Below are 8,327 nucleotides of genomic sequence, written 5' to 3' on the forward strand. Positions count from 1 at the left end.
CCCATTGTTGCAGAATTCCAGTCTATATTTCTTAGATTCTGAACCATTAGTGCGACATTCCAGTCTACTGTTCTCAGATTCTGATCCGTTGTTGTCATATTCCAATCTAATGCTCTCAGATTCTGATCCATTGTTGAAACATTCCAGTCTACTGTTCTCAGATTCTGATCCGTTGTTGGCATATTCCAATCTAATGCTCTCAGATTCTGATCCATTGTTGAAACCTTCCAGTCGACTGTTCTCAGATTCTGGTCCATTGTTGGAAGATTCCAGTCTGTGGTTCTCAGATTTTGATCTCTCTTCTCCCTGTTTCTGCAACTGCTGATCCTTGTCAGTGTTGCAGATGATGCATCTGCAGCAATAATGGGATAAACATTGGAAGAAGCCCCGTACAAATAGAAGAGGAAAACCATCCAGTGACATAATTAGGATCCATGGAGACTGACATCAATCACAGTCACTGAACAAACAGATCCAGATAATTTCTTTCAGATTCGACCTTCAGTTCAAAATAACAACTGGATTGAATTGAATGTTTACATTGCTGGCTAATGGTCACATCTTCCATCACCAACTGCTCTCGTGAAGTTAGTTGTGAGGGAGAATTATGGACGTTTTCTTATCGCATGCTAGATGGTTCTGCTGTGTTGTTCATTTGCAATACTGTAACCACCTGAACGCTCCATCATGACCATCCACAAAAAAAAATCACAATCTAGATGTGGTTTCCATGCTGGTCTCTCCTCGACTAGAACAGGTGCCCAGCAACAGATTCTCAGTGGATATATTTGCACTGACCATACAAAGGAAGTGTGGATCTGTCTGGACAATCCACTCGTGAACATGCTGAATCTTCAACACACAGTATGATTGAGCACTGTTTTATGTAAACTAACAAATATCTTTACACATTATATTGGCTTCAATGCGGTAAGACTTACATTTTTGGAATTCAGTCCAAAGCCAAATGTGGCATGTTCTCACAGAGCCAGTCATTTTACAGGGTTATTGTGTCCTTGAACTTTGTAAAGAGGGTCTAAACGACCCAAGGTTCCAATATTTCATAATTTTTAAAGGTTCGTTAGTGTCCTCTTGTTTATAGCTAACAGATAATTCCTCATGTCGAAGCCCTTCAAGTCTTCAAAAGTAGCCTCTTCAATCAAGAGGACCTCCCTAGCTGGCAAGGTTGGATCAGTTCGGGGATTTGTTGAGTCAGGGTCACTGGACGCTCTCTGCCTCCTTCTGCCCTTCTGACCTTATAACCTGTGTCAGTTTTACCCTTGGTGCAAAGGGGTTTTGTTTATTGGGATTGTTGCAAGTATATTGGGATATCATCCTTAAATCGGGATAGCCTGTCAGGTTGGGATACGATACGTTATTCAGGTATTCTATTTTCGGTTCCTTATGTTTAATTTGGTAATATGGCAAATAAATGTCATTTGTTTAAAACTCGGCAGTCTGACCATTTAATTCACTCTGGAAATATCAGCTATACACCAACCTTCAAAAAATAGCAAATTTAAGGTCCGGGCGACCTATTAAAATGTTTTGAGGGGTCTGGTCTGGTCCATAACAGATTAGGGGGCTTTTGCAGAATTTAGACAGCAAGTGGCAGGTGTTAATGTCTCTTATTTCGTGTGTTGATTTGGTGAGTAAACAGAGCTTCAGGTAGCAATGGTTCTTGCAGGAACCAAGCTTGTTTTGGAGGTGGAGAAAATGACCTTGGGGGTTTTACAAAATTCCCATGAGTCCAAGCCGCGAGAATTAGTAGACAACGTGAGTTGAACCTACCGTCTGATGTGAGGAAAGATGAGATGTTTGCAGCAGTAGCTCAGCATTCCAATTTGCTGGAAACTCCATCAGGATCTGTGGAGATGACTAAACTTCAAACGCAAAAGAAGCAGCTTGAGTTAGAAGCAGAGATGAAGCAGTTTGAGCTACGACTAAAGTCAGAAGAGGAAGAAAGATAACGAATAGGTTTAGCAGAGGAAAGAGAAAAGAAATAAAAGCTTCAGCAGGAAGAAAGAAAAAGAGGGAGCATTTGAGCGTCAGAGATGGACACTTGGAATGGAAAGTCAGCGTTAAAGGATGATGGTGAAGGCTGAAGGTAAGCTTAGTGAGGAAGAGACTGAGGATGGGCAATGCCCATGGTATTCCAAAGCTGGTGAGAAACGTGTGTCAGTATATTCACAACTTGCCTAAATTTGATGAGTAGGAAAGTGGCTAAAGAATTTCAGTGGCCAGTGACCATGTAGGTTTTGTTGACCCAAACAAAACTTGTATGTAGAGCTAGTGAGGTATGTGCAACACTATCAGAGGAGGTATCTGGGGAGTATGAGGAGAGGAAAATATACATATGAGCATGTGCCAAAAGCCTACAGACAATGTGAGGAATTTAAGGAAGGATCCTGGTCGAACTCATATTGAGTTTGAAAGGATCAAACAAAGTAATTTTGATAGATGGATAAGAGCTTTAAAAAGAGAGCAAACATATCATGCTCTTCGAGAGACAATTACTTTGAAGGAGTTTAAGCATTCACATAGTGCAAACTCATTTTGAAGATCATAGAGTTATAAAGCCAAAACTGGCAGCTGAAGAGGCTGATGATTATGACTAGTGATTATGATTATAGAACTTGTTCTGGCTTCCAGAATCAATTTCAGTCCATGATGGATAGAAGTTGGGACAAAGAGAAATCCCCACGTAGAAAGGGATATCTCGGTGAAGAACTTACCACAGGGTAAAAAGGCAATACGTGAAGGAGGCAAAGAAGATAAAAAGCTCTGGTGTTTTAATTGCAACAAATTAGGACACACGAAATCACTGTTTTGGTGGGTTTAAAAAAAAATCACCGATGCAAGAATACAGATAAGTCTGGGAGTTTTTTGGGAGTGGTAACAGAAAGCACAGTGGAAGCTAGAAAGCTGCATCAGAGCGTACAAACTGATTGGAGGTTTGTTAAGGAGGAATTGCCAGATCTGTTTCGAAAATATACCTGCAAAGGGAAATTTTACTCACATAGGGCAGGTAAAGAGGGTGCAATATTAAGAGACACAGGATCTTCTGTGAAAAGATAAAGAGATATGTACTCCTGAAGGGCTATTTCCAGAAAAGGTACTGCAAGAGGGAATTCACCATGAGACAAAAGGTGCAAAACTATATAAAGTGAACATAGCGTGTCTAGATTTGTGTGGGGAATTTGTGGTAGGGGTAATGGACAAACTCTCAGCTCCAGGAATAAAATTTGTCCTTGCGGAAAATATAGCTGATTCAGTGGTTGTATTACTGCTACTCTCGTTGAAAAGCCAGTGGATATGCTGACAACTGAATCAATGTAGGAATCTTATCCTGGGAACAATCGTGATTGTGGGTAATAAAGTCCCAATGTCACCAGCTGAAACAGAAAATACCAAAAATGTAAAGATAAGGAAGTTAAAGTGCCATGAGCAGATACTTTGTTCCATCAGAAAGTTGAGACAAATCAGGAGCAAATAGGTGATCATGTAAATAAATTTTGCTCAGCTAAACTAATTGAGTCACAGCAGGAAGATAAAAGTTTAAAGCAGTTGTATCAAAAAGCCTGTACGTTAGGAATTTGTAATGTATCCCTAAGTGTTATTACTTTAACAATGATGTCCAAATGAGGAAATGGGGACTAACATATATTCAAGGAGATGGGAAATGGGAAAAGATTCATCAAATCATATTGCCAATGGGCTACAGAAAGGAGGTGATGCGAATGGTGTATGAGTTACTACCTAGAAGTCAGTTAGGAGTGATGAAAAAACAGACTGAATACAAAGACATTTTACTGGCCTGGACTGTAATAGGATGTAGTTGAATTTTGCCAGATGCATCATACATGTCAGGAAATTGGAAAAACACAAGCGATAATAAAACCTGCAACTTTCTTAACTATTCCGGCATTTGAGGACCTTTTACAGGAGTCTTAATTGATAGGCTAGGTCCCCGACCACAAACAAAAAAGTGGGCATCAGTATTTGTTAACAATAATGGATGCCTCGACTAGATTTCCAGAGGCCATCCCAAGGTGCAGTATCACAGTTGAAAGCATCGCAAAGGAATTACTATTTTTTTTAAAAAATAGATGCGGACTACCAATGAAGATACAGTGAGATCAAGGTTAAAACTTCACATCTAACTTATCACGATAATGTCTTCGGAATAAAGCAATTCAAATCTACTGCATACCATTCAAAATTGCAGGGAGCGCTAAAAAGGTGACATTAAACATTAATGACCACGTTGAGGGCTTATAATCAGGATTATCCAGATGTTCCATTTGTCCAGGGAATTCCATTTGTCATTTGTCAGGTCAGGGATGCCCCAAATTAACAGAGCAAATTCATTCCATTGGAATTGTTTTTGGGGTCATAAAGTGAGAGGACCATTAAAATTGATTATGCAGAAAATAGTAAATCAGAGTTCAAAGGCCACACATTTGGACGAGGTCTCAAAACTTAAGGAACGATTAATAGCGCTGGGGAGTTGGTTAGACAGCATTAAAAGTATTGCAACATGCAAAAAAGAGGAAGCGCACAGGAAATTAAAAAATGCAATTTTGCGATCAGGGATAAGGTACTTCCAGTTACAGGTGAACCTTAAAAAGCAAGGTTTAGTAGACCTTATCAAATACAACGGATATTTAGTGAGGGTAACTACTTGATAGGGTGTCCAGAAAGAAAGAAATCTCACAGCATACGTCATGTGAATATGCTCAAAAGGTACTTTGACAGGTCAGGAAAGGCAGAGAACAAGGTGTAAATGATTACAGCACAAAAGGGAAAAAAAAAACAATTTCAGAGGATTCTGAATCGGACATTCCTCAAATTAAAGTAGGCAATGAGGTAGTTGTCTAAACTTGGGATAAATGATTGAGGTAACTTTCTGAGAAAAATCGAAATGACCAGAAAGAGTTATTACTATAACATGGGGAGATATGCATATATTACCTTGGACGTAATCACCTAATTGTGCATAATGTAGGTATAAGAGATGACGTTACGATGAAGCAACATCCTTACAGGCATAATCCTCTAAAGTTGGCAAAGGTTCAGAAGGAGATTGAATGCAAGCTCTAAGATGACATAATTAACATGTGTTACAGTGACTGGAAATCACCCATAGTCATGGTGCCAAAGCCAAATGATACCCAATGATTATGTGTGGACTAACGTAACGTCTATGCAGTTTAAAACATTGATGCATACCCAGTTCCATGGATGGAAGACTGTGTTGAAAATGTGGGACAAGCAACTTGCATTTGGTATGAAAAATGTGCCGGCCACATTCCAGTGACGAACCAATAAATTGCCGAATTATCCAACCTGTGGTGTACATTGATGACCTTGTGATTTTTACTGACTCATGGAAGGAACACATTCAGCATCTATCGGATTTTATTGGTCGACTTTAGAAGGCAGGCTTGGTGGTAAACCGAGCGAAAAGTGAATTTGCCAAAGCAAAAGTCACCTTCCTTGGCCATGCTATTGGACCTAGATAAACGGTGCCATGAGCTTTAAAAGTGAAGGTGATTGGGGAATTTCCAATACTGTTGACAAAAGAAACAGTTCCTGGGACTAAGTCGATTTTATCGAATGTTTGTGCCTCATTTTCGCAGTGTGACTGCTCCACTCACTGAATTGTTAAAGAAAGGCAAGAAGTTTCAGTGGACAGAGGACTGTCAGAAGGCATTTGACGGCATTTGAATTATGTGGTAACCACTGCCCATGATCAGACACACCTGATGATGCAAAACCATTCAAGGTGGATTTAAATGCGAATGATGTGGATTTCGGTGCTGGGCTCCTGCAGGAATTCGACAAGAAGACACAAAGACCTACTGGGGATTTCTCCAAGAAGTTGAATGTCCATTAGTAGAAATATTCAACAGTTGAGAAAGAGACTGTGAGCTTTGTGTTGGCACGACAACATTTCAGTGTTTACGTTGCCAGCAACATATCAGAGACAACCATTTGCACTGATCATTACCCAATGAAGTCTTTTTGGAGAAATTTAAGGACAAAAATGTGAGACTGTTCAGCTAGGGGCTGTTGTTACAGACATTCAATTTCAACATTTTGCACGTGGAGGTCTTGAAAACGTGATTGCCAATGCAAATGGAGACACTCAATGATGGAAGTGCAACACACTGAATCTGGATTTAGTTGTGCCTGTTCGCATGTTTATTGTAAACAAATGTATATGCGCATTTTAGAGTATGAACCACTATTTTAGGGAGTTTTGAAAACTGAAGCCATCTTTGGACATTGAAGATTCGGTTTTATATTGGGGGAGTTGTCACACAGGGAGTCTCTTTATAAGGTTATGTTTACCTTATTTTTTTTTCAGAAAGGTTCTAAACATCCCAAGATTCCAACATGTCTCAATATTGAATGCTTCATTTGGGGTCCTTTGCTTTTTGCCTAACAGATAATGCCTCGGGCAGAGGGCTTTCAAGCCTTTAAAAAAACTGGTGCATTCAAGGGGATGTGGCCAGCTCTCCAGCAGTACAGGTCAGTTCAGTTCGAGGGTTAGTTGAGTCAGGTTCACTGTTGAAACTGGACGCTCTCCCCCTCCTTCCGCCCTCTGACTTTGTAACCTATAAGTTTCTTTTTGGTGTAATGTTTAGTCTTTATGCTCAGGGGTTTATTTATTATAATTGTTGCAAGTAATTTGAATCAGCATCATTAATTGGAGATAGCCTGTCAGTTTTGGATAGGATGAATTTTTCAGGTACGGTATTTTTGGTTCGTTGTGTTTCATTCCTTATTTTTGCAAATACATTCTGTTTGTTTAAAAGTCGACAGTCAGAACAACTAATTCACTCTTGGAATATCCCTATACACTTACCTTGAACAAATGGCAACATTACGGACTGGGCTATGTTCTTAAGAATGTTGTGACGAGTCGGGCCTGGTCCATAACAGTGTATAATAACCTTGTTTATTAAAAGTCATGAATTATGTGGTGAGGGATAGAATGAATATGATAATGGCTATGAGACAGAAAGGGCTGCGGTCAGTGGCTGAGGTGACCTGAGGGGAGTGCATTAATATCTCCCAGTCACCAGTATTCAGCCATCACTGTTTCTGACAAAAGGAATGAAATGCAATGCAGAGCAAGTTAACAGATAAGCCCTGGTATATGGAATGTTGAACAACAGTATGAATGGAATAGGGCAATTTTAAATGTGAAGTACATAGTTATATTTTATATATCGAATGTTTAATCACAGGTTATACAGGTTGTTAAGATTGTTTATACATGGACGGGATACTCAGAAATTAAAACAGACATTGATAACAAAATATATTTCGTTACAGTGAGTTACAGCAGAGTAAGAGTGAGAATACAGCTCATACCTAGCTGGTACAGAGATGATGGGCTGCAGGACAATCACCTTTATTGTACTTATTCAGAGAAATATATTGAAAATGTTCAGAGACTGAGGAGACAAGTTTAGTCATAAAATGCACAGACAATATCATAATTAATAAACTATTCCTATTTTTTCATCATGTGTAGCAGTCGTTAAAAGGCCTTTTAAATCAAAATTACTTTGATGAGGTCTACGTATTTATTTTCAGAACTTAAAGAAGAAACAGACTCCAATGCAATATATGTGTCATTGACACAAGTGATGGGAACAGGAATAGAGCATATTGTCCAAATATAATCGGTTTCAACATCCAGAGCAATCAAGAAAAAGCACATTATTCGAGAAAGTGGAAATCTGAAATACAAATGCAAAATGAAGGAGGAATGCAACGGATGATGCAGGATCTGGGCAGAGAAACAGCGTTAACATATTGAGTCTTATATGAACCGATTCTGAACATGTTATGTTAGACTCAAAAAGAGTTAATTCCATTTTTCTCTGCTCCGCTACTGCCAGAACTGTGGGGTTTCTCTCCAGCACTTTCAATTGGTGCAATGACAGGAGACAGAGAGTAATGGTGGGTGGTTGCTTTTCGGACTGAAGGCCCCGCAGTGTTCCACAGAGGTTGGTCCTGGGTTTCCATTGTTTGTCATTTATGTAAATTATTTGCGTGAGAATATCGAAGGCATGGTTCCTAAGTTTGGGGATGACACCAAAACTGATGGCATCGTGGACAGTGAAGAAGGATTTCTAAGAATACAAAAGGATCTTGAGCAAATGGGTCAAGAGATTGACAAATAGCAGATAGAGTTCAAGCTGGATGAATGTGAGGTGCAGGCAATTGTGTGTGTTTGTTGCTGTCTAGTGAACCAGGAATGGGATAACTTTATTCCCCATCTTATTGGTTCAAAACATCGATATCCT

The sequence above is a fragment of the Chiloscyllium punctatum genome, chromosome 14 (genome assembly GCF_047496795.1).
Source record: "Chiloscyllium punctatum isolate Juve2018m chromosome 14, sChiPun1.3, whole genome shotgun sequence".
Taxonomy (NCBI): domain Eukaryota; kingdom Metazoa; phylum Chordata; class Chondrichthyes; order Orectolobiformes; family Hemiscylliidae; genus Chiloscyllium; species Chiloscyllium punctatum.